Source organism: Lissotriton vulgaris, chromosome 2_1 (assembly GCF_964263255.1).
Source record: "Lissotriton vulgaris chromosome 2_1, aLisVul1.2, whole genome shotgun sequence".
NCBI lineage: Eukaryota > Metazoa > Chordata > Amphibia > Caudata > Salamandridae > Lissotriton > Lissotriton vulgaris.
The window spans coordinates 1,552,411,707-1,552,435,864 of NC_141687.1; positions in this window are offsets into that span (position 1 = coordinate 1,552,411,707).

Here is a 24,158-nt window from a genome sequence, read left to right on the forward strand (position 1 = left end):
CAGCGAACATGGCGGTCGTGTAGAGCCGGAGCTCCGACCAGACGAACATCATCCTGCTGTACATATCCTGACCCTGGTCAAAATTCTAAGCTCCTTGCAGTTGGGTCCGGTCCCTAACATCAGGACACTTGAATTCCGCTGCCGGAGCCGGCCACACTGCGCCTTCAGGCAGTGAGACGTCCCGGAGGGTGATCGCGAGCCGGGCTGCGTGGTGCGGCCTTTGGAGCCGGGGCCTCGATTTCTGGGGCATCCCGCCGGGCGAGAGGGGCCACGCCGAGAGTTGCTGGGGAGCCGGCTCTGAGTGCTGCCGGAGCTTCAACACTGCAGAGTAGCGGCGGCCGCCGGCCCCAGGAGGGGCGGCCCCCGCAGGGCGACGCCGTGGGTGGCGGCTACGGAGCGGCCTGGCGGGTCCCGGCAGAGGGGGGAGCTGAGAGGCGCGGCCGCCATTTTGCCCGTGAAGAGAGCCACCATCGGCGCTGGGAGGCAGCGCTGCCCTGACGGGTGCCTATCCGGGGCCTGGCGAGAGACTGCGGCAGATCAAGGTCAGAGTGGGACCCAGAGGGTGGACAGGAGGAGAGGTTATGGTGCCGTGCAGCCATTCGGGGGTCGTGTCGGACCCCGGGCTCACCTCTGCCTATATCCCTGTACGGCAGCTTGCAGCGCTACCCGAGAGACTCAGGCCCAGCTAGGAGGAGGGCAGGACCGGCGCTTACTGGTCGCTGCGGAGGGTCTTGGGTGGCCGGACGGTGGGGCTGCCGGGGTCGACAGGGCCCTGCTACATTTCGGAGGTCGGATCGGACCCCAGAGCCAGATATTCGTGGAGTGGACTGCGTGGTGGGCCCCCTTCCCCCTCCCATTCCCCCCCCCCCCCCCGGCGAGAGCCTAGTGACCCTGTACTGCTTCCTGGAAATATTGGGGCGCTGGCTGGGGGGCGAAGCCACTGTTGACAGACTATAGTGAGTGTATCCTTCCCGTGACCGACGCCTTGTCGCAGGGTATGTGGTCACGGGCGTCACCGGCTGAGAGGTTTTAGCTGCGGCCGGCCGGTGAGGGGCCCCACTCCCCCACAACACCATGACACGGGGTGGCAGTGGAAGCCAGGGCAAACAGGGCCCCATTGATAAGTTCACTGAGGCCGCGGGCGCAAAGGGGACGCAACCTCCGGTGCCGGATAATGCTGCCCTCCTGGCCGCGATCACGCAGTCCAGGGATGTCCTGGTTGCCAAGATTGGGGCAGTGGGCTCCGACGTTATGCTCCTTCGGCAGGACCTGCGAAACGCCGTGGAACGCATAACCGGTGCAGAGACGCACATTTCAGCCGTAGAGGACGACATGACTACCCTAAAGAAGAGGGTTGTGGCCCTTGAGAGGACGCAGAAAGGCCTGGTGGCAAGAGCGGAGGAGGCAGAGGGACGCGCCAGGTGCAGTAATCTTCGCTTCCTGGGTTTCCAGAGGATTGCGAAAAGGGCAATGCCGAGCGCTTCCTAACACAATGGCTGGAGGGGTGGATGCCAGCTGATACCCTCTCGCGTTGCTTCGTTGTGGAAGGGTCCCATCGAGCCTTGACGCAGAAGCCCCCGGTGGGAGAACGCCCTCGTCCTATGATCGCTAAATTGCTGAATTATGCTGACAGGGACGCTATCCTGAAACAGGCGAGATTGAAGGGCAGGGATTCCTCTTGAAGCAAGCCTCACCTTTAGGATTCTGCGCCTGCACTCGGCTCCCTGTCTGTAGCTGCCGCTGGTTTTCCTGCTGCCATCACAACGACTGGCCGGACCCGCTTCGCGGGTCCCGCTGCGCAGGTGACAGCTTGCTGAACAGACTCTCCAGCGGGTGAAAGTTTGGGCGTCTTCCGTGTCCGGCAGGGCTGCGAGCTACCAGCGGGGGACTCCAAGGACCAGGAGCCCCCGCGCGCCCGTCACCACCTGGGCTGCTCTCCCTGCCGGCTCCGCCCCCTCTCCTGTTTTAACGGGTGACCGGACATCGGACCAGTGGATTCCTCTTGAAGCAAGCCTCACCTTTAGGATTCTGCGCCTGCACTCGGCTCCCTGTCTGTAGCTGCCGCTGGTTTTCCTGCTGCCATCACAACGACTGGCCGGACCCGCTTCGCGGGTCCCGCTGCGCAGGTGACAGCTTGCTGAACAGACTCTCCAGCGGGTGAAAGTTTGGGCGTCTTCCGTGTCCGGCAGGGCTGCGAGCTACCAGCGGGGGACTCCAAGGACCAGGAGCCCCCGCGCGCCCGTCACCACCTGGGCTGCTCTCCCTGCCGGCTCCGCCCCCTCTCCTGTTTTAACGGGTGACCGGACATCGGACCAGTGGATTCCTCTTGAAGCAAGCCTCACCTTTAGGATTCTGCGCCTGCACTCGGCTCCCTGTCTGTAGCTGCCGCTGGTTTTCCTGCTGCCATCACAACGACTGGCCGGACCCGCTTCGCGGGTCCCGCTGCGCAGGTGACAGCTTGCTGAACAGACTCTCCAGCGGGTGAAAGTTTGGGCGTCTTCCGTGTCCGGCAGGGCTGCGAGCTACCAGCGGGGGACTCCAAGGACCAGGAGCCCCCGCGCGCCCGTCACCACCTGGGCTGCTCTCCCTGCCGGCTCCGCCCCCTCTCCTGTTTTAACGGGTGACCGGACATCGGACCAGTGGATTCCTCTTGAAGCAAGCCTCACCTTTAGGATTCTGCGCCTGCACTCGGCTCCCTGTCTGTAGCTGCCGCTGGTTTTCCTGCTGCCATCACAACGACTGGCCGGACCCGCTTCGCGGGTCCCGCTGCGCAGGTGACAGCTTGCTGAACAGACTCTCCAGCGGGTGAAAGTTTGGGCGTCTTCCGTGTCCGGCAGGGCTGCGAGCTACCAGCGGGGGACTCCAAGGACCAGGAGCCCCCGCGCGCCCGTCACCACCTGGGCTGCTCTCCCTGCCGGCTCCGCCCCCTCTCCTGTTTTAACGGGTGACCGGACATCGGACCAGTGGATTCCTCTTGAAGCAAGCCTCACCTTTAGGATTCTGCGCCTGCACTCGGCTCCCTGTCTGTAGCTGCCGCTGGTTTTCCTGCTGCCATCACAACGACTGGCCGGACCCGCTTCGCGGGTCCCGCTGCGCAGGTGACAGCTTGCTGAACAGACTCTCCAGCGGGTGAAAGTTTGGGCGTCTTCCGTGTCCGGCAGGGCTGCGAGCTACCAGCGGGGGACTCCAAGGACCAGGAGCCCCCGCGCGCCCGTCACCACCTGGGCTGCTCTCCCTGCCGGCTCCGCCCCCACCCCTCACTCTCCCAGCTTCAAAAACAAAGTGACCGTCCCGCTGCGCGGGAGCGCGCGGGAGGGCGCCGGGAGAAGCCCGGGACAAGGGCGGGACCGTCTGTGGCCGTCAGGGGCCGCAGGTGGCCGGGCCGGGCCAACCCTCTAACATCCCACAATCTACGCTGCGGCATAGCTAAGGTACTGTTACTGACTGAAAGACTAAATTGTAAGAACTTTGATATCCTGTGCCATTGTGCACAGTTGCTTAATCCCCAACTCATAGTATCCCTCCATTCCCCTCCTTGTTGCCAGACGGGGGTCAGTGGGGCCTTCACAAGCACCCTTTGAATCGCCCAGGAACAAGGTTGAGTGGGGGGGACAACGAGGTTGGGTTGAGCCCAGATCCCTTGATTACCTGTTTAATATTCACGTGAACACGCATTCAGTGGCTCAAATACCAGCCCTTATAAAATGGCCCTTAGATCTGGAAAGCAGCGTCTAGTGCACATCCAAACCTCGAAGGGGGTAGTCTCAGGCCCTCTAGATGCCTTTATCACTAGAGCAACCGGTATACTGGAAAAAGAAATCGAACTGGTTGAGCATAGATTGTCCCTGGACTTAGTTACTGGGAAACGTTCCTCAATAGGTGATTTGGCTCGTGTCAAAAGTCCTTTAACCAATGCAGCATTTAATTGTATTTCAACATCAGATACAGACATAATTGTCCACGAAGAAAGGATTGAAGCCCCTACATCTAGGTTACACGAAAACATGGACGTGACATCCAATAGTAATGTGACTAGCATAGAAGAAAATAGCCAACCTTCTGTGCTTGAAACCTCACAAATAAACGCCACCACATTACCTTGCACTCCTGTCCCATCAATAGAAACTACTAAACAGGCACCACGGAAAAGAAAACATGTATCCAGCCCTGAGGGAGGAAAGACACAGAAACAACCTAAAATAGATTCCGAGAATAGCCCCTCCCGCTCCCAGTCTATCCAAATACCACAGATAGCGTACTGTCCATCATTGGCCCACTCAGGTCCTCTAACCCTTGCCCAACCTGTTTTAGTAGCGACGACATCCTGCTGGCAAAAATGGAAACAATAGTTAAAAACTTATTGCTTCCGGTGGTAGAAAATATAAGGATATTGTCCGCTAAAATAGATGTTCTAGAAGCGGCAAGTAATATTAATATGGACCTCTTACAAAATATATCAGGCACTAAGCCAAGAGACCAAGTCTCTAAAGGGGGTCCTACCAAAAGTACTGGGACAACCATAACCAAACCTGCAGTGATACCATCCACTAACACTAATAAGAAACCTCTAACAGGGCCAAAAACAACATCTATATCTAGAGCCACAAACAAAGACACACCAAAGGTTAAACCCGCAGCGGGGGCCAACAACACTCATGGGGCAAAACATAAAGCTAATATTGCTCCAAAGCAATCAATAAATTCCCCAGCATGTGCCCCTGTGTCAAATAGGGATAATAAAACACCATATCTAGATAAGAACAAGAGGTTAGATAATAGAAATTCACATAAATCCCAGAGAGTCAACCTACCCCCAGAAGCGGCTCAGTACACTATTGTGTTAACAGGAGTGGCCCCACTTAAAGAGGGCATTAGAGAATCCCAGGTGGATTTGAGGAACAAGGTTACGTTCTGGTTGAATAAACATCGCCCACTCCCCCCGTCAACCCCCACCGAAATCTTATATGTAAGGAGAGTAGATTGGGTTGGAAAAGAAGAAAAAGATCTAGAAGGGGACTGCATTCTAATTTCCTTTAGAGACCCGTGGGTAGTGGATAGAATCCAACGAAAAGCTAGATTTGCCCGTGTGGGAGATGTTCAGACATTACATCTTGGCTACTTCTATCCCTATATAAATCAAAGAAGCCATACGGGATATAACCCATGGAAAGTTAAAGGGGGAAGACCCATAGAGCCTGTAATACATTACCCCCCATATTACCCCCCCCTCTACAACCATTTTGAGGCACTGTCTGACCTAGAATGGGTTGACTGACTATGTGCACCTAATCAGTCTCCCAAACTAGCACTGGAGGAAGATGAGGGAGTCCTTACCTTATCTATCCCCACCTCAGAACTGGTAGAGGAGTGCCAGCCAACGCCCGACAGTAGCGGGCCAGTAAAGGTTTTTTTTGGGGTTAAAGGCACTACCCCCAATGTAGAAGAAGCAGGTTTAACAAATACCCATCTATCGAGTCCACAATCCCCGTTCTCTGTTAGCAACAACTTCACAGAGATAGACTTGTTATGTTCACATTTGGTGTCCTGGAACGTTGCTGGAGTCAAATCACGGCTGGTATCTGATGACTGGTCGGAGTTTATAGGTAGATACGAGGTTGTGCTACTACAGGAAACATGGGCTACAGCTCCGTTTTACATGGCTGGCTATATCAACTTTTTTAAACCAGCAGCAAAAGGTATAAAGGGACGGGCGTCTGGGGGCTTAACTACATGGGTCAAACAGGCCTGGGGTTTTACAGCTTCTGAATTGTATGTGGACAACCCTGACATACTAGTTGTAAGGTTGAGCAAAACAGGGGGGCAGGACTTGCTCATCATTAACATATATTCCAGAGGTCTCCCTGGTGGCAGAAGCCCCAAATTGATAGGCGAATTGGACACACTGTTAATGGGCTGTGATAAAGCCTCCTTCATTTTGATAGCAGGTGACATTAATTGCACGATTGAGCCTCTGTACCAGCCAGAGGATAATTGGGGATACGAAGAAGATGTTACGTGGAAAATTCCCGAACTTTCAAACAAAACCATAGTCAAAGCAACGGAGGCCGCCTTGAACTGGACTTCCTTCTGCCTCACTTGGGGTTTAAGGGCTGTGAACGGTCGCACAAAATCAGACCTTGGAGCAAATCCTACCTTTGACAATGGTGTAAGGAAGAGTCGTATAGATTACATTTTCATAAAAATGGAATATTGGAATGTAATCGATGACATGGAAATCATAACACGACCTGAGAGTGACCATAACCCCCTATCCTTGAAATTCTTAATGTGTGACCAGATAAAAACAAGGGAACCGGATCCCAGGGGGCAAGGGGTGATAACGGTATCAAATGACCGGAGGAGAGTGAAGTGGTCATTAATCTCAAACGATGTAAAGATTCTGACCAACATTGAAAAGGTAGTGACATGTGCTCTAACTAACATGAAGACCATTGCTGTTGAAAAGGGCCAGGATGCTTTACATAAATTGATGGGTTTTCATGATAACTGCTTTTCTGAACTAAAATTTATTTTATCAAAGCCATGTAACCATAAGACCGGACACCTGAACCCCCCAAGAAGTAAATGGTATAATAGAGAATGTAGAGAGGCACATACCCACCTTATAGAAAAAGTTAAAACTAGAGATATCTGCGCTGTTAAAGAGGCTAGGAAAACGTACAAAAAGGTACAATGGGTGGCAAAAAAGGAATGGGAAGACGAGTTTTGGGCAGATCTTCTGGAAGCCAGTAAATCAAATGACCATGTCAAATTCTGGGACATCGTCAAAAGTGGTAAAGATGGCGAGTTTCGTACCCCATCTAACCATGTTTGCCCGGAAGACTGGATCAAACACTACTCTATCCAATTCTGTACAGTGGCCCATGATTCCCCGCCCAGAATGTCTATGCTGCCGGCAATAACATCAGGCAATTTGACCCTGTCCTTCACTGAAGCTGAAACAGAATATGCATTGGGGCTCACAAAGAGGGGGAAGGCACCTGGGTTGGACCAAATTCCGGCCGACCTCTTTAAATCGAACACAGGTCTGTGGGTACCTTACCTAACTTACATAGCTAACAACATTGCGCGAGGTGCCCACATCCCCAAGACCTGGAAAGGGGCGGAGATTCTCCCCATACACAAAAAGGGTGATAGATCTAACCCAGGGAACTATCGCCCGATCAGTCTAATTGATTGCTTCCAAAAGGTTTTTTCCCGTATGATTTTGGTGAGGGTCCATGGTTGGATGGATATGGAAGGAATACTATCCCCTTTACAGGCAGGTTTTAGACCCGGCACAAGCACTATAGACCAGGTTCTGAGGTTTTGTATGATTTTTTGGAAATTTGTTATACTTGGCGGCGGTACCATCTTTGCTGCATTTATAGATTTAAAAGCAGCATTTGATTTGGTGCCGAGAGGAAAACTGTGGCAGGTTTTAAGGGATCTAGGAATGCCGGGGGAACTAGTGGACATCATCATCAGACTACATGAAGACAATTTCGCCAGGGTCAGATGGGGGGCACAAGGCCAATTTACAGACTCCTTCCCAGTCTCCCGAGGAGTCCGCCAGGGGTGCGTTCTCGCACCCACCCTATTCCTACTATTTATAGACCAGGTAGTGAAATTTTTTGGGTCAATTAACACCGATGCTCCGTCTCTGGCGGGGACAAAATTCCCACTGCTGATCTTTGCGGACGACACCCTCCTCTTATCTAAAACGAGGGGGGGTCTGCAGAAGGCATTGAATCACTTTGAGGAATACTGTAATCGTAACGACCTTCAGATAAATGTGGGGAAAACAAAATTTATGGTTTTTTCCAGAAAAAAATCTATACGTAGTAGTGTACAACTTAATGGGGTAAACCTAGAACAAGTTGACACGATGACGTATCTGGGGGTCACTCTGGATTGCCGATTGTCCTGGAAACCACAAATTGAGACCCAGCACCTAAAACTGTCCCAACTCACTGGTTGCCTTTTGCGGGAGCAAAAGAAATCGATTACTAAAAGGGTTGCCCCGGCTTTACAAATTTACGATGTTAAAATCAACGCTGCGACATTGTACGGGGCAGAGTTATGGGGCTTTATGGATCTTTCAAGTTTGTACAAAATCCAGTGCAGGTTCCTTCGTAGTTTGGTGGGACTCCCCCAATCAACACCACTGATCCCTCTTTGCCATGACATGGGTTGCCGTCCAATAACAGATATGGCACGCTACAGAGTAGTGTCCACTTGGAGGCGTTTGTGGACCACGGAGGAGTTGTCACTTTTTGCAAAGGAGGTATCGGAGGTAAAGGCTATAGGGGGCTCAGAGAGAATCCCATGGCTGCAGATGGTGAAAAAGACCCTGGTTGATATGGGCCTTAGCCACCTGTGGTTCACACCAGATATTAGTAATTTTCCCTCAAAAAAGGATTTTAAAAGTCTATTCTGGGCTTCTATTCGCCATTCCCTGGCCCAGGCATCCGGTTTTGATGATTTGACAGGGCGTTTTTTAAGATTTAAATTGGATCCGGCTCGGGAGTTATATTGGGATCTTATTTCTAAGCCCCTAGGGAAAAAATTGTATCATCAATTTCGGGTGGGCACTTTACCCCTCAACTCCTTCACATCAACATGGAATAATAAAACTAGTAATCTATGTAGCCATTGCTCTGGGTGTAAGGAATCAGAGGGACATTTTTTGTTTGTTTGCCCGCGATATAGTGAACCCCGTTCAAAGTGGCTAAAACCCATTTTTAAACGTATAAACTGCAATAAATCTTTAGATGCAATATGGATTTTAAAAACAAACACAACTGATTTTATTGTGATATGCTTGGCTAAATACCTAGGTTGGGCCTGGGTAATCAGATCAAGCAGGAATCATATTGCTATCTGACAGAGTGTAAGCTGCATAGTGCCCACCATTAAAACCTGTCAAACTCACTTTAGAGCTTTTTAACTATTATGAAATGTTATTATATTTGAAATATTTAATGTCTTGATTATTGATTTTTGTCGTTGATGGTTTAATAACTTTTTAACCTAGGACTCAAGTTCGATGTATATTGTTGATTTTATAAATATGTAAATGTATTGCTAAATTGTCTTTTATGATTTCAATTATCGAAATAAAGACATTAAAACCTGAAACCTGAAGGGCAGGCTCATGTTCGAGAATTCTCCTATTCTTATCTTCCCGGACTACACGAAATTGGTGCAACAACAGAGACAGTCCTTCGCTGCGGCCAAGGCCAGCCTTTGGGGCCTGAAGCTGCCTTATGCCCTACTATACCCGGCTCGGCTGCGGGTTGTCTTCCAGTCCCGAACCCTCTTCTTCGATACCCCGGAGGCTGTCTTTCAGTGGACGGATGAGACTGTCAGGGTGCGGGTCAATACGGCAAAAGGCGGTGAGTCCGACTCCTCAACCGGGGGCCCCTCGGGTAGGGGTCCTGAAGATCAACGTAAGCGCCGAGGCAGATCCCGATCGAACCGCAGCTCAAAATCGAGATCCAACACACGCAAAGACAAGAACTCGCAGGAAGCCACTGAAGATGTGCCCTGACTGTGGGGAAGAAAGAACAATTGCTCATCTGATCGACAGCTCTCTTTGACCAGGGTGCTTTAGCTTGGCTGGAAGCCACGCTTACTCAGGGTTGGGAAGGGGCCACAGCCTAGTTCGACATGGGTTGTGCTGAGGGGATCCATTGGAGGGGGTGCTCCCTGGCTCCCTGTTGGGGCCGGGACCATTCCCCGACCACGACAGGTGCTTCCATGTTTGGGAGGTGTGGGGTGGGGGTGGGGGGGGGGGATTGTTGGAGATTGGGGCTGTTCTAGTTCAGGGGAGAAGTCTGTGCGTGATGTGCTGCGTCCGATCCGTGGTGAGTGCTGCTGTTGTTGCCTGTGGTACGACATGTATGAGTTATATGCCTTTACATAAATGTCATCTGATCCTGGGGGCTCTTGGTTAGGTCCCTGTGGGACACACATACTGAGCTGGAATGTGCGGGGAATGCTGGATAAGGTGAAGAGAGGGGCTGTGTTTACATGGGCCAAAGGCAGGGGAACTGACATATTGCTACTTCAGGAAACCCATCTGTTAGGTACTAAGGCGCTCTGCCTCCAGCGTAATGGTTTTACGCAGACATTTCATGCAGGCTTTACGAGGGGGTCGCGGGGTGTGGCTGTTCTGATCCACCGGAGAGTCCCCTTTACTCATAGATGTACATGGCTAGATGCGCAGGGCAGGTATGTGTTCGTACAGGGCGAGATTGGTGGTGAGATGGTTCTCCTTGGTAGCGTGTATGCGCCGCCCCCACTGCAATGGGCCCTGGTGGAGAAGCTGATGTCCCTATGGGTTGATATGCCAACAGCTTTATCGATTGTAGGGGGGGACTGGAATGACGTTATCGACATCTCATGGGACAGATGGCGGGGCACTGCAGGCGAAGTGGCGGGGAGGGAGGGGCAAGTGTCTCGACTGAGGGCAATGGTCATGGGGTTGGACTGGATTGACTCCTGGAGGTACAAGCGAGGGGCGCGTAGGGACTTCACATACTTCTCCTCTGCGCAAGACTCGTTCTCGCGCCTGGACTACATCTTCCTTCCGCGGGCGATGGCCGGCAGGCTCATGTCGGCGGACATCTTGCCACGGGAACTCTCTGATCATTCTCCGATCTCTGTGTTGGTTGACACTGGGCGCACCAGGCAGCCATTCAGGTGGCGCCTGTCGCCCTGGCAGTTAACACAGCCCTCCTATCGCGCCCACATTACTTGTGAACTTGCGCACTTCCTGTCCGCCAATGTGGGCTCAGTGGCATCCCCGGCAGTACTATGGGAGGCCATGAAACCCACCATGAGGGGTGTCGATATCTCGTGGTGTCCAGCAGCGCGGAGGGAGAAGCGTAGGGACCTGGTGCGACGAGAAGCGGACTTGGAGGACCTGGAGCGCAGGGGTCGGGGGGAAGATGGCAAACGGATAAGACGTCAGCTAGTATTGGCACAACAGCAGTATACCTCAATATTATTGGATGAGGCCCGCCATTCTTGGCTAGCCACACGGAGCCGCATATATCAATGGGGCGATAAATCGTGCAAAATGCTTCATCGCCTGTGTCAGGTCATTATGCATGCACAGCCATTGCCCCAGATAGTCGCCCCAGATGGGGAGCCGCTGTTGGAGCCCGGAGCGATAGCGGGTAGCTTTGCCTCCTACTACGAGACCCTGAATGCGCCCCGGGAGTGCCTGCATGCCGCCATGCTGCAGCGCTTTATAGATGATCTTCCGCCACGGGCCGTTTCGGATGAGGTTCGCAATATACTAGACCGGCCACTGACAGATGACGAGCTGTCCACGGCCCTTGGTGAACTAAACCCGGGCAAGGCACCGGGCCCGAATGGGTTCCCATGCAAATATTTTTTAGCTACTATGCGACGCAGTTGACACCCCACTTCCGGCCGGTTATCGAGGAGGCACGTGAGAAGGGTATGCTGCCTCCGGACTGGAGACATGCGGAGGTAGTTATTTTTTTTTTTTTGGTAGTTTTTTTTTTTAAGCCGGGGCGCCCCCCGGAGAGACACGAGTCCTACAGACCTATTTCACTGCTCAATACCGAGGCCAAGATTTTGGCGAAGGCCCTCGCCAACAGGCTCAAGCCCCACATCACGGACTTGGTCCATCCGGACCAGGCCGGCTTTATGCCCCAGCGGGCCACTCGGCATAACATGAGGCGAGCTCAAATGCGATTTCGGCCTGGCGGGGTCTGGGAGAGCGGGCTGCGCTGCTGCTGGCGGACATGGATAGGGCGCTCGACTCTTTGAGCTGGACATATCTGTTTGCTCTCTTGGGTCGCTTGAATCTGGGTCCCCGATTCACGGCATATATACGGCTCCTCTACACGGACCTGACGGCAGCGGTACGTGTCGGCGGTGGCATTTCCCGTTCTTTTAGTATCCAGCGGGGGACTAGGCAGGGGTGGCCCCTCTCCCCGTACCTCTTTGCGCTCGCAATGGAACCCCTCCCGGCGTAGGTGCGGATTGATGCCCAGTTGAGGGGCTTTCAGTGGTCTTCGGGTGTGGCGGATAGAATAGCTCTATACGCCGACGACGTGTTATTTTTTCTCACCAACTTGGATCGCTCTGGGCCTCGCATTATGCGGATCCTGCAAATTTTTGGAGAAACGTCGGGGCTATATATGAACCCAGGGAAGTCCACACTCTGGACTCTAGGGGGTCCGCAACCACTGGGTGAGTGGGCCGACGGGCTGCAGGTGACAGTAGACGGTGTGAAATATCTCGGGGCATACCTCACAGAAGAGGCGTCTGTAGCCCTGGAGCGTAATATTACCCCGGTCTGGGAACGTACGCGAGATGATCTCAAGGCATGGGCCAGGATGCCGCTTTCCATTGAGGGCAGATCTGCCATTTGTAAGATGGTCGCGCTCCCACGCCTACTGTATCAATTACAGAACCATTCGGCGTTGGTCCCACACACTTGGTTCCGACGCCTGAACGCGGCATTGAGTGGCTTTTTGTGGGAGGGGGGCGCGGTACGAGTTGCGTTGCGGACTTGCTTCCGCTCCACGTATACAGGGGGCCTTGCATGTCTGACGTACTGTCATATTATCAAGCATCCCACCTACTGCTACTGAACGACTGGTGGTACGCGGACAGGGGTGATCCTGCTTATGCGGTGGAGCGTTTCCTCATGGGCTATGCCTCCCTACACACGCTATTATACTCAGCGTCACTTCGGAGATCTCTTCCGTCAGTCACGCGGGTAGTCTTTCAGATCTGGCGGCAGGCCCTGCGCAGGGTGGGCTGGTGGAATGTCCTGACCCAGGAGACCCCATTGTGGCAGAATGGAAGATTGCCTCAACTAGCGGCCCTAGTGGGCTTTCGACATTGGGACACGATAGGCATCTCTACCCTGGGTGATGTCATGTCTGGGGGGGTGCTCAAGTCCTTTGCCACGTTGCGAGAGGAGTTTGAAATGCCACATGCCCAATTTTACAAGTACCTCCAATTCCGGCATGCTCTAACCCCGTCCAGGGATTGGAAGATATGCCAGAATTTAGTCCCATTGAGCCCAAGGTCTTCATGGGGGAAATGACTGACAAAAAGATTTCCCGCATATACCAAACCCTTGTGCGCCACAGCGCCTCGGACCTTGCCCATCTCAGGACCCAGTGGGAGCGGGATGTTGGGGAGCTTGACGAGGAAGATTGGGTGGAGGCCCTGGATGGCCCAGGGGAGCGGCCATTTCCACGCGCTTGCGATTGATACAATTTAGGTACCTTCACAGTACATACAACACTAGACAGCGCTTGTGGAGAGCGGGATTGATTGCATCCCCGAATTGTCTTAGGTGCAACACAGAGGTGGGGACGCTGATACATACAGTGTGGGGCTATGGGGTTCTTCAGCGTTTTTGGGACAGAGTGTTTCAGTGTTTGAATGAGGTACTGGCTTGGGAGCTGCAGAGGGACCCTAAACTGGCTCTTCTTCATGTACTGGCTGGGGTTGGGGGCAACCGATACAAGCGTCATTTACTACTGTTGGGGCTGACCTTGGCCAAAAGGGACATTGCGAGATCTTGGAAGGCGCCCCGCGCCCCTTCCTTCATAGCTTGGCAGAATGGAATGGACTTTTGTATGGGCCTGGAACAGCCTGTATATGTCGCACAGGGTGCCCTCTCAAGCACTATAGAATTTGGAAGCGGTGGGCAGACTATCGAGGCACCACCGGAGGAGGAGGTTGTACAGTTAATCTGACAGTCTAATAACCTATGTTATGGCGAACATTGCAACGCGCATAGCATGACACGGACGGAGTAGGCAGCAGCACGCATGGGAGGGAGGGGGGAGTTGAGGGTGGGTGGGGAAGGGCGGGGGGGTTTTCTACACAACTAGACATTTCTTTGTTTGATTTTCTACTGCTTAATCGCCTACAAAAATGTTTGCATGTTGCAGTCATTGATCATTTGCTCTAGTGATTGTCTCTGGAGATCAGAGAATTACTTGATGTATTTCTACCATGCAACTAATAAAATCTGTTTAACAAAAAAAAAAAAGACAAAACACGTGTTGGCCGCTGCAACAACTTTCCGTAATACTTTGGAAAACTCTGACAACCTATGTATCATGAAATAAGGATGAAGATTAAAAGCATAAGATAAACGAATACAAGAAATCAAAACTAATAAATACAAAGACAAATATCAAATTGGAATTATGTGGTTTTTAAATCCAAAGAATTTCAACATTAATTAAGGAGGAGTATGTACTCACTTGTTTTCTTACCACTTCAGTACTTGACTCTCAGGTTAAGCGTAGTTTGAGAAGTCCAAGGCTCCGTCGGGGGGAGGTAGATACAGGGAGTGAACAGAAGCTCACAACTCAATATACGAGAAGCAGTTGCAATAAATTTAAGCCCAGCCAAATACTCACTTTTGTGAAAACATAAAAGACTTTTTATTGTATCACTACCAATACTAAGAGAAATACAACACTCACAAACAACTAGACAGTCCCCCCTAAGGTCAGGACTCCAGTGCTTCATAAGCAGTTCCCTGTGCCCCACTCCTTCCCTGCTCTAGCAAGCTTGTTTATTCCACATTCACTTTAGGTAACATCCAGGGTAAGCGCCTTGAGTAGTTTGAGTTTCAAGAGTCCACTCCGACTCTGTATCAAAGTCTAAGGTGTTCCAGGGTCACAGTGCTTTCTACCAAGCAAGTTCCCCGGGCCTCACTGGCCTGAATTCAGTGTTACCCCCACTTGCAGGATCAGAGCATCCAGAGTCTCTCAGTGTGCCCCCTCTGCGGGTACAGGAGCGGGTAGCGTAGGTGAGTTCACTGCGCGTGTTCCAGGCAGGCTGCACTCTACGTTTCCTGAGTTCCTCGCATGATCGAGCACCCACAGTGACCAGATGATCCATACGGCTCCTCCTAGCAGGGTAAGTTTTCGGTCCATCCCAGGGTGGTGGAAGGTGGTGCGAAGATCCAGGTGCTAATCCCTCTTCCTGGTGTAGTTTTGAAGGGGTTTCCACAGCTGCCTCACTTCTATGGTGACGTTCCTGGCCAGGTCACACTTCATGCTATTTCCAGTGACCCCCCCCTCTGGCATATGGGATCACTGTCTCTCCACTGTATACAGGCACTGACCCAATGGGCACAGAAGAGGCCTGCAGGGCGGCCCCTCCTGGTATATCTTGGCCCAGCTCAACACCGTCCAAGGGCTACAGCTCACTCTGCACTGCAATCTATCCATGACGGCCCCTCTTGGGACATACGCCACGTCCTACTTCTGACAGGACCCTTCCACTGCAGTTAGCATCTGCACTATAATTTCCAATGAAGTTTGAAGAATAAAAATGAACCACATCTTTTGATAACCCACAACATTTATGTCTATTCTTTGGATTTTACACTGCAATACACCAACTCAGCGCCATGGACGTTGGGAACTTCACTCAATTGAAGGTGTGAACGGGTGGATTATAGACTCTAATTCCCTTGCAGTGCATCCCTTCTTTTGAGTGGCTTTATCTACATGTGTTTAAGAGGGTTGTATGGCAGATAGACCCTAGGGATAAAGCACCAAAATTGGAAATTAATTTGTAATTTATACTAGTGTGGTGGGGTGTAACCATTTCTGCCAGGGATATGGAGTTCTTAAGCAATTCATAAATCTGTCTGGGATTGATTCCTGTACCTCCTGTCATATTCCACCAAGCAGCCCTGGGTTCCCAAAATGGAACCCATAGTCTGCCATGTATTGTACCATTCACAGGCACACATACATCAAGCACTGCCCAGCACTATGGCCTAGATGTAGGTAATAGCAAATTACCGAATGGTAAATACCGAATGTTACCGATTCAGTATTTACTATTCGGTAATTGCTATGTAGGTAAAAAATTCGGTAAAAAAAACGATTTGGTAATTAGCGACCTACATCGGGCCCCTAATCCTTCATGTACTCTACCACTCACAGGCACACATACACCCATTACATGCATTTAACATGCACAAACTGCACAGCACTATATCCTTCATGTACTGTACCACTCACAGACACACATACACCCAGTAAATGCATTCACCGTGCATGAAGGAGCAGTTCCTCCATAGGAGCAGAGGAGCGCCGCCCCCACTCTCCACACTACTATGCAGAAAGTTGGAAAAATAAAATGGAAATAAAAGGATTTTATTACCATTTTATTTTCCCAACTTTCTGCTGAACAGACAGGGCGGCCCAGTGCGTCATTGCTTCTGATTGGCAACAATGACGATTGGCCCTTCAGTTTCAAGTGCGCATGTCGGTTTGGCCAGCTACCTTGCTACAGCCCAACAGACATGCGCAGTTCAAGTCTTATACAACTGGGATGGAGAGCAGGCATCGGCTTCCAGTGCCCTTCGGAAAACTGAGGCAGCCTGCTCCAGCCAATCCAGACACTTCACTCATGCTGCTTAACAGCATTAGAGCAGCATCTGGATTGGATAAGTACCTGTGGGAGCAATGGGACTTCGTGCTCAGAGGAGTCTGAAGCCAAGGACTGAAGAAGACCGAAGACGTGCTGCAGGCTAAGGTAAGTGAAACTTTTCTTTTTTCATTTTTAAATGTTTTCGTTTATATGTATGTTTTTTTATTGTGTTTATGTTCAACATAAACACCATTTTTGTCGGTCACCAACTGCCACTGCATGCATGCACTGCACAAGTAGGCATTATCCATGTATTGTACCTTCCCAGGCACAGATACACCCAGGGTAGATACACCACCCATACGCTGCGTAGCACACCACTTCAAACTGACATAGGCCAAGAGGTGAATTAAACACACAGTAGTGGAACTTTGAATGTGTGAGCCAGTAAAGCTCGCTCCAATGACACAGGTTAACCCCTTCCATGCTGGGCCGTTTCCACCGCTGTGCGGTAAACAAAAGAACAGGGCGGGCCGTGACGAACCCCAGACGTCATCAGCACACGAGCGCCGCAGAGCGTGACGGCTGGGGTTCGTCACCAGCATGGAAGGGGTTAAGGAAGACCTATTCACTCGTACTTATCACCCCACTAATGCTGCTTAACTCCTGGTAAATCAACAATAAGGGTGTACCCTGCTTACTTTTATCGCAGGGGGCTGGGGTATATATAGTATGGTGCCAAGGTTACAGAATTCGATTCAGACAATTGGAATGATGGGTTATTTGACACCACCTTGTAAACAGTACCTTTTAACATAACGCTCACCAGGCCATGAGTACGGTCCTGTAAAATCATAGGAGTAGGACTGAAACATCAACATTTTGGAGCAGTGTAGGGCAGTTACCATCATTACTTGAAAGGGTTGTTGAGAAATCTGAGAAGAGAAACTTCCCCCATCTGTACACATTTTGTAAAGCCCTTAAACTTCTCCCTTATGTTTACTCTATGTTTCTTTGTTTTGTTCCTTTTCAATTTGTGACATTGTGATGTATCTATGTCTTTTTTTAACGGAGAGGGCTTGGTGTTTTTTTAAAATCGATTTGGGGTACATACATGACCATTTTGTGTAAGGAAAATTAGTTAAGTATGAACTATATGTAATTTTTTTTTTAAAGGAACATATACTTTGCTCTTTTCTATTGCTACTACACCCTCTTTGAGGAAATTATTGAACTCATTGAAAAATGATGTTATGTACAGAGGCCATTTGTTGATGTTGCATTGTAAGTCCTGGCAAAGTCAGTAGCCGTTCACCACTATGATGGTAGTGGTTTGGGGACCACTTCTAGACAAAAAAGACTGCAATCCATGAGATAGGCCCATGTCATGGCACACATGCATGATCCATGGTTGGCTATGACAACAAAAATCTGCTTTAGGGAGCCAGACTTCAGTACAGTTGGGGCAATCAGGGCAGGCTCGCACATCCGTTACCATGTGGAGGACTTTTCCGTTACAACACTTTGGTTCTATTGATTGGATTTTTGCTGCCTGCTATTATCTTATTTATTAAAATGTACCCTATTTTTCAAAATTGGTTTAGGATTTTTCTTGTGTTGTGTTTTCACTTGATTATTGCTTATGTGATGCATAAATACTTTACACATTGCCTCTAAGTTAAGCCTGACTGGTTTGTGCTAAGCTGTGTTAAGCACAGGCTAATTTAGTGACTTTTGTGGTTCACTTGGCAAGGATTGTGGTTGTTGCTTGGGTTGGGCTTCCACCCTCCTCAACAAATACCCGGGGTCCATATTATCAAGCAAGGGGGATACATTATCGCCGCTTTTATCGGCAGGAAACTGCCGCTAAAGCGCCGATAATGGGCTTGATAATATGCCCTTGTGAATTCCCATAGAAGCCCAGGTTCTGGTGTTAACCTGGGCTTCTATGGGAATTCACAAGGGCATATTATCAAGCCCATTATCGCCGCTTTAGCGGCAGTTTCCTGCCGATAAAAGCCACGATAATGTATCGCCCTTGCTTGATAATATGGCCCCCAGTTTCTTACAGTGGCAGACAAAGAAGTGCCCTGGTTAAGCTCCGTTTCTAATGAATAGGCGATAAGAGTGACCTGCACTGCAAATATTGCTATAAAGGGCCCACTTGCAATATGTCTGAAGAAGGCTCAAGTCCAAGTATTTGTCAACGGCTATGTGCTCGGGCACACTCTTGGGAACATTGTTTGATAAGCAAGTTGCTTCCATGTTGATTAACCTTGCTGCACAATCCTAAAGAGTTATCTACAGCTTTGTGGTGCTGAACAAACGTATGCCCCTCATCTTCTCCTGCAATGTTGAAGGACATTGTCAAAATCTCTGTTGACCATTGATGTAGACTTACTGGGACAATTTTCCTTTGAGACGATGGAGGTTATGTATTCCCCTGGGGTCCTCCCTACTACGGAAAAAGAGAACAGTGATTATGCTATCATTCTGGGACAGTTCTTGTCATATAGATGCAGACCAGTACAATAAGTACTGTTAGAATGTTGTGGAGGGAAGGTAGCATTGAACCAACAGCAGACAAAATTATGCAGCTTCTCTTGACAAGGGGGAACGGGGCCAAGAATAGTGTCTTAGTTGTCTGGCCTGACAACTAGGTCACTTAATGGATTATGCACACATTAAGGAGAGAATACTGATATGGAATACTGAGCTCCTCCTTGGAACCTATCACCCTCCCAATAGATATGCATGATATTTTGCATTGGTATGGGGGATAACTCATGCTAGGATCACCAGATGCTGTTTTTTATGCCGAGTCTGGGCAGCGCATGCGCTGCTCTGTGAGGCATGCTGTATTCAGGTAGGTACTTGAAGCTCCGTTCACTCTCCACCCATATTTTTCATTGCCTTGTGTCATTGTCCACTGTAAACTGTGGCTGTTAATTGGTCATTAGTCTTAGTAGTCCCTCCATAGTACTGCCTTGTCTAATTTTGTAATCTCCCATGGTGACACCCCCTGTTACATGTGTTGTGACTCGTAGGCTTCAATTACAGCCTCCGATCACTATTTTCTCCAATAGCTTTGTCCTGCCTGACACGATCTCTCCTAACGCTTTTTTTATTTTTATAGCACAAACGCATTTGCTATGCAATATGTCTCGCATTTACGAGAGTTTAAGCTACTGGCATTGCAAATGACAATAGACCATATGTAGGTAAATGGCATTTACCGAATCGTAAATACAGAATTTTACCGATTCGGTATTTACAATTCGGTAAATGCCATGTAGGTAATTATTCTTTAAATATTACCGAATCGGTAATATGCGGTCATTACCGAATTGGTATTTACCGATTCGGTAATTGCCATTGATTCCTATGGGCCTTGAGGCCCATAGGAGTCAAAGGCAATTACCGAATCGGTAAATACCGATTCGGTAATTTTACCGATTTGTCAAGGGGGACAGGGTGTCACTTTGACACCCTGTTGCACCCCTGATTTTGGCTTGTGTGCAATGTGACACACATACATGCCCTTAGGGCATGTATGTGTGCCACATGGCACAGGTGTACATGCACAGATGTGCATGTACACAGAAATTCGTTATTTACCATGCCATTGTATTTCATGGTAAATAACAAATTTCTAAGGACCTGTGGCACTGTTTCCAGTGCCACCTACATCCCACATTTCTGATTCTGTACATTTACCGATTCGGTACTTTACCGATTCGGTAAAATTACAGATTCGGTAAATATACAGAATCGGTAATTTTCAGGCCCCCTACATCTGGAATTACAAATACCAGTCGGTAACGGCCGAAATCGGCCGTTACCGACCGGTATTTTGCCACCTACATATGGCCCAATGTCTTTTATTTATCTGTTTTCAAAACAACAGATAGATAAATGGCATTGTCATTTACAATGCCAATAGGTCAAACTCTCGTAAATGCGAGACCTATTGCATTGCAGATGCTTGTTTCCATAGGGTATGGGAATGCTCAATACTAGTCACTTACTGGAGTCAGGAACAGCCATCTCGCAAACACTCCTAAGGTACATACAGAGGCTTGGAGACATTTAAGTATATTTGAGAATTTAGCATTAATTCTATCTAAATGCGAAAGCTATTGGCTGGAAATCCCTACAAGTACCACTAGCAGTGACGTGGAGGTTCAATATAAAAAGATGGACCTTGGTCGGAAGTGATTCCCTACTTAGAGTAGCCACACAAGAACCTCTAAAAGCGAACCTCCCTGGAGATGTGGGAAACTGCTGTCTGATTCCACATAGAATTCTTGGGGCATGCTCCCTTGAACCTATGAATCCGATCAGACTTAAAACTAGGATCCTGACATCAATAATGCAGGGTGTGTAGTTCATGTACGCCTTCATACTGTTGCGCACCATGAATATCGTGCTATGCCACTGCAATCACAACCTTACTAGGATGCTTTATTGTTACCTGACATCAGAGATGTTCCACTCTTGCCCCCCTAAATTGAAAATGTGCACCTGTGGTTTGTCTGTGATTATGGAAACTACCTGGTAAAGTTGCATAAGCTGTGGCTGCAATAGCAGCCAAGCCTCCTGCCCTGTTTCCTGACCACCTTTTTCTGAGGCAAGGGGAGCAATGAATGCTTCCCACTGCCAGAACGATGCCTTCTCTTCCATATCCGACCCTACATAGCTCCTCCCTTTACACCCTAGTCAAACAGAAACCCCTGCACATATTTACCATTTGCTCAGAGTAGGTGGTAAATGTGTGCATTAAGGCCAGTCTGCTAAGGGAATATACTTTAAAGTTGGTGTTCTCCTTCCCTTAATAGCCCACCTGTCTCCTTATCCACCATCTCATCCTCACTTATATGTCTTTCTGAAAAAGTGCTATGACTCCTCCGCCTCTTTCCTCCACTCTCTGTCTTACGGCACTTTTGTTCCCCAACACCATCTACTCCCTAGCTTTCAGCAAACAGGGAACCAAACACAGAAACCCTTTACTCTTCTTGACCCCTTTTGACCTCGAAAACAGTCAGGGACAGTGAAAGAGGGACAAATACATTAGGATAAAATGCTCATGGGTATTTGGATTTAGAGGGGCCAGATATTAATAGGAACTGGCTACCCTTGCAAGGCCCTATTTTGCTGTATCTCTCACAAACAGGTGTTTGTGTGTGCGTGCGTGCATGTGTGTGTGTGTGTATGCGTGAATGTGAATGTGTGAGTAGGAGGTAGTATATGAGTTTGAGTGGCTGTGAATATGAACGTGGGTATGTTTTAGATGCAGTATGTGTTTGTGGTGCATGTATTTGTGCGCATGTGACAGCGAGGACCTGATTGTGTTTTTATGATTGGGTGTATGTACAAGGACAACCAAGCACTATCAAAGGGGATGGTGATGGTGATGGTGCGTCACCCAACATAGAACACTAAGAACTTGGTCTGAACAGAAAGATGGCTTTCTTTTCATCTTTAACTCTCCAGGGACCGTATTATGGAAAGTGCGTCGGAAAGAGGGAGGGGGGCACAAAGGGCATGTGCGCCTGCTTTACGCATCCCCGGGACACTTTAGTATTACAGAATAGACCGCAGATGCTTGTGCAGCCCTTTCTGTAATAGAGGTAACACTGGTGCCTATATAGCAGCAGCAATATCCCCAGAGGGTTATTCCTCATTTGCATGGGGTGTGGCCCCATGCAAATGAGGGAATCCCTTTGCCTCTGCGCCCGCACCCTATTAGAGATGCGGGCGCAGAGGCAAAGGAAGCTGTCAGGAGGCGCACTGTCAGTGTGCCCCCTGATGGCAGCCCTCTGGAGGGGGGAAAGGGAGTCCTATGTACCCCCATAGTCACTTACTGCACCCTCCTACAAGAGGATCTCTCTCCCCTCTGAAAAGTGTTGGCCGGTTGCCGCCTCTACAGTGAAACAAGGAGTGACTGCTTCAAAGCTGCTCCATTTTTTAGGTCTCGCCTAGTAATCCCGCAAGGGATAATAGACGAGAGTATAGTGGGCAAACCAGGCTCTGAAACCATTGCGGATTTCGGACAGTTCGTGTGGTGCACTCGTGCGGAAAGCGTGTCCACATCAAAGCCATCAGCCTCCCTCCCACAGGCATCTGAAGCTTCCCCCAGCGTGCGCTCGACCTCAGGCTGTTTCACTTTCACGGCCGCGAGGCCGTGCTTCAAAGGGATCCGCTCCCCTGACCCTGCTTCACACTTCAAAGGAATGCTTAAGTGATGGTGTCTTCCTATAATTTTCCCATCGTATCCTGTAAAGCCCTCTGTCAACTTTACCTTTTATAGGTATATAGTCGACTGTTATGGTCGTACTTGCAGTTTAAAGGCATGTAGCGTTTTGTGTGCTCCCTCTTCTGTTTAGCACGGCTTTCCCTCATACAGTGGCTCCTTGTGCTTCATAAATTAAATACGCAGATAGCTACTTAAGACATGCAACTTGAACCCCATCGGTGAATCCCTTTCAAGCTGTGCTTAGTCAACAATAGGGTAAGAGCAAAGTCCAAAAGCGGCCACTGCGCTATCACACACTGCACTTTTAGCGTAGTGAGTCGTGTAAATGCGTACTCTGCGTGCAGCACCATTGCCACGTGAACTGCACATCAACTCAGAATGAAAGCACGCTGATATAGTGTGAAGCTTAGGGTGTTACTTGTGCAAAAACAACGTAAGCACCAATGCACCGAGTTTCGCTCTGCTTTGTCTGCGTACAGTAGAGCGCATCCGGTGACGCTGTTACATGTACACATACCCCTTTGTCGATTTTCAGAACCTGCCGTCTCTGGCTCATTCACACTTTTCTAAAAGCTCCTGCAATTCCGGACCCGTTACCCAAACTGTGGCATTTCTTGCAGTTTAAAGGCATGTCGCGTTTTGTGTGCTCCCTCTTCTGTTTAGCACGGCTTTCCCTCAAACAGTGGCTGCTTGTGCTTCATTAATTAAATACGCAGATAGCTACTTAAGACATGCAACTTGAACCCCATCGGTGAATCACTTTCAAGCTGTGCTTAGTCAACAATAGGGTAGGAGCAAAGTCCAAAAGCGCCCGCTGCGCTATCACACACTGCACTTTTAGCGTAGTGAGTCGTGTAAATGCGTACTCTGCGTGCGGTACCGTTGACACCTGAACTGCACATCAACTCAGAATGAATGCATGTTGATATAGTGTGAAGCTTAGGGTGTTACCAGTACAAAAACAACGTAAGCACCAACACACCGAGTTTCGCTCTGTTTTGTCTGTGTACAGTAGTGCGCATCCGGTGACGCTGTTACATGTACACATACCCCTTTGTCGATTTTCAGAACCTGCCGTCTCCAGCTCATTCACACTTCTCTAAAAGCTCCTGCGATTCCGGACCCGTTACCCGGAGAGCCCCCTGCTTCACACGTCAAAGGAATGCGGCCCCCACAGTGCCGAGAGCATTTCCCGGCCGCTTTTAATTTCATTTCGCGGCCACTTTTCATTTAATTTAACGGTCGATTTTAAGTATCCTGTGTGTCTTTTGTGCTTGTTAAAATGATTTAACCCTAGTTTTTTTGGCCTCCCATTCAAACAGTCACTTTTCATGCCATAAGGTTTCTTTACATGTACATACCAAGTCAACATGTATATATGCTTTCATCACAGTGCGTCACCTAGGGTTTCCACTTGTTACGGGTGATACGAATCCACGTGCCTTTTGATGTTTTATTTTCGTTCCCACCAGCAACAAAAGTGTTGTTTAAG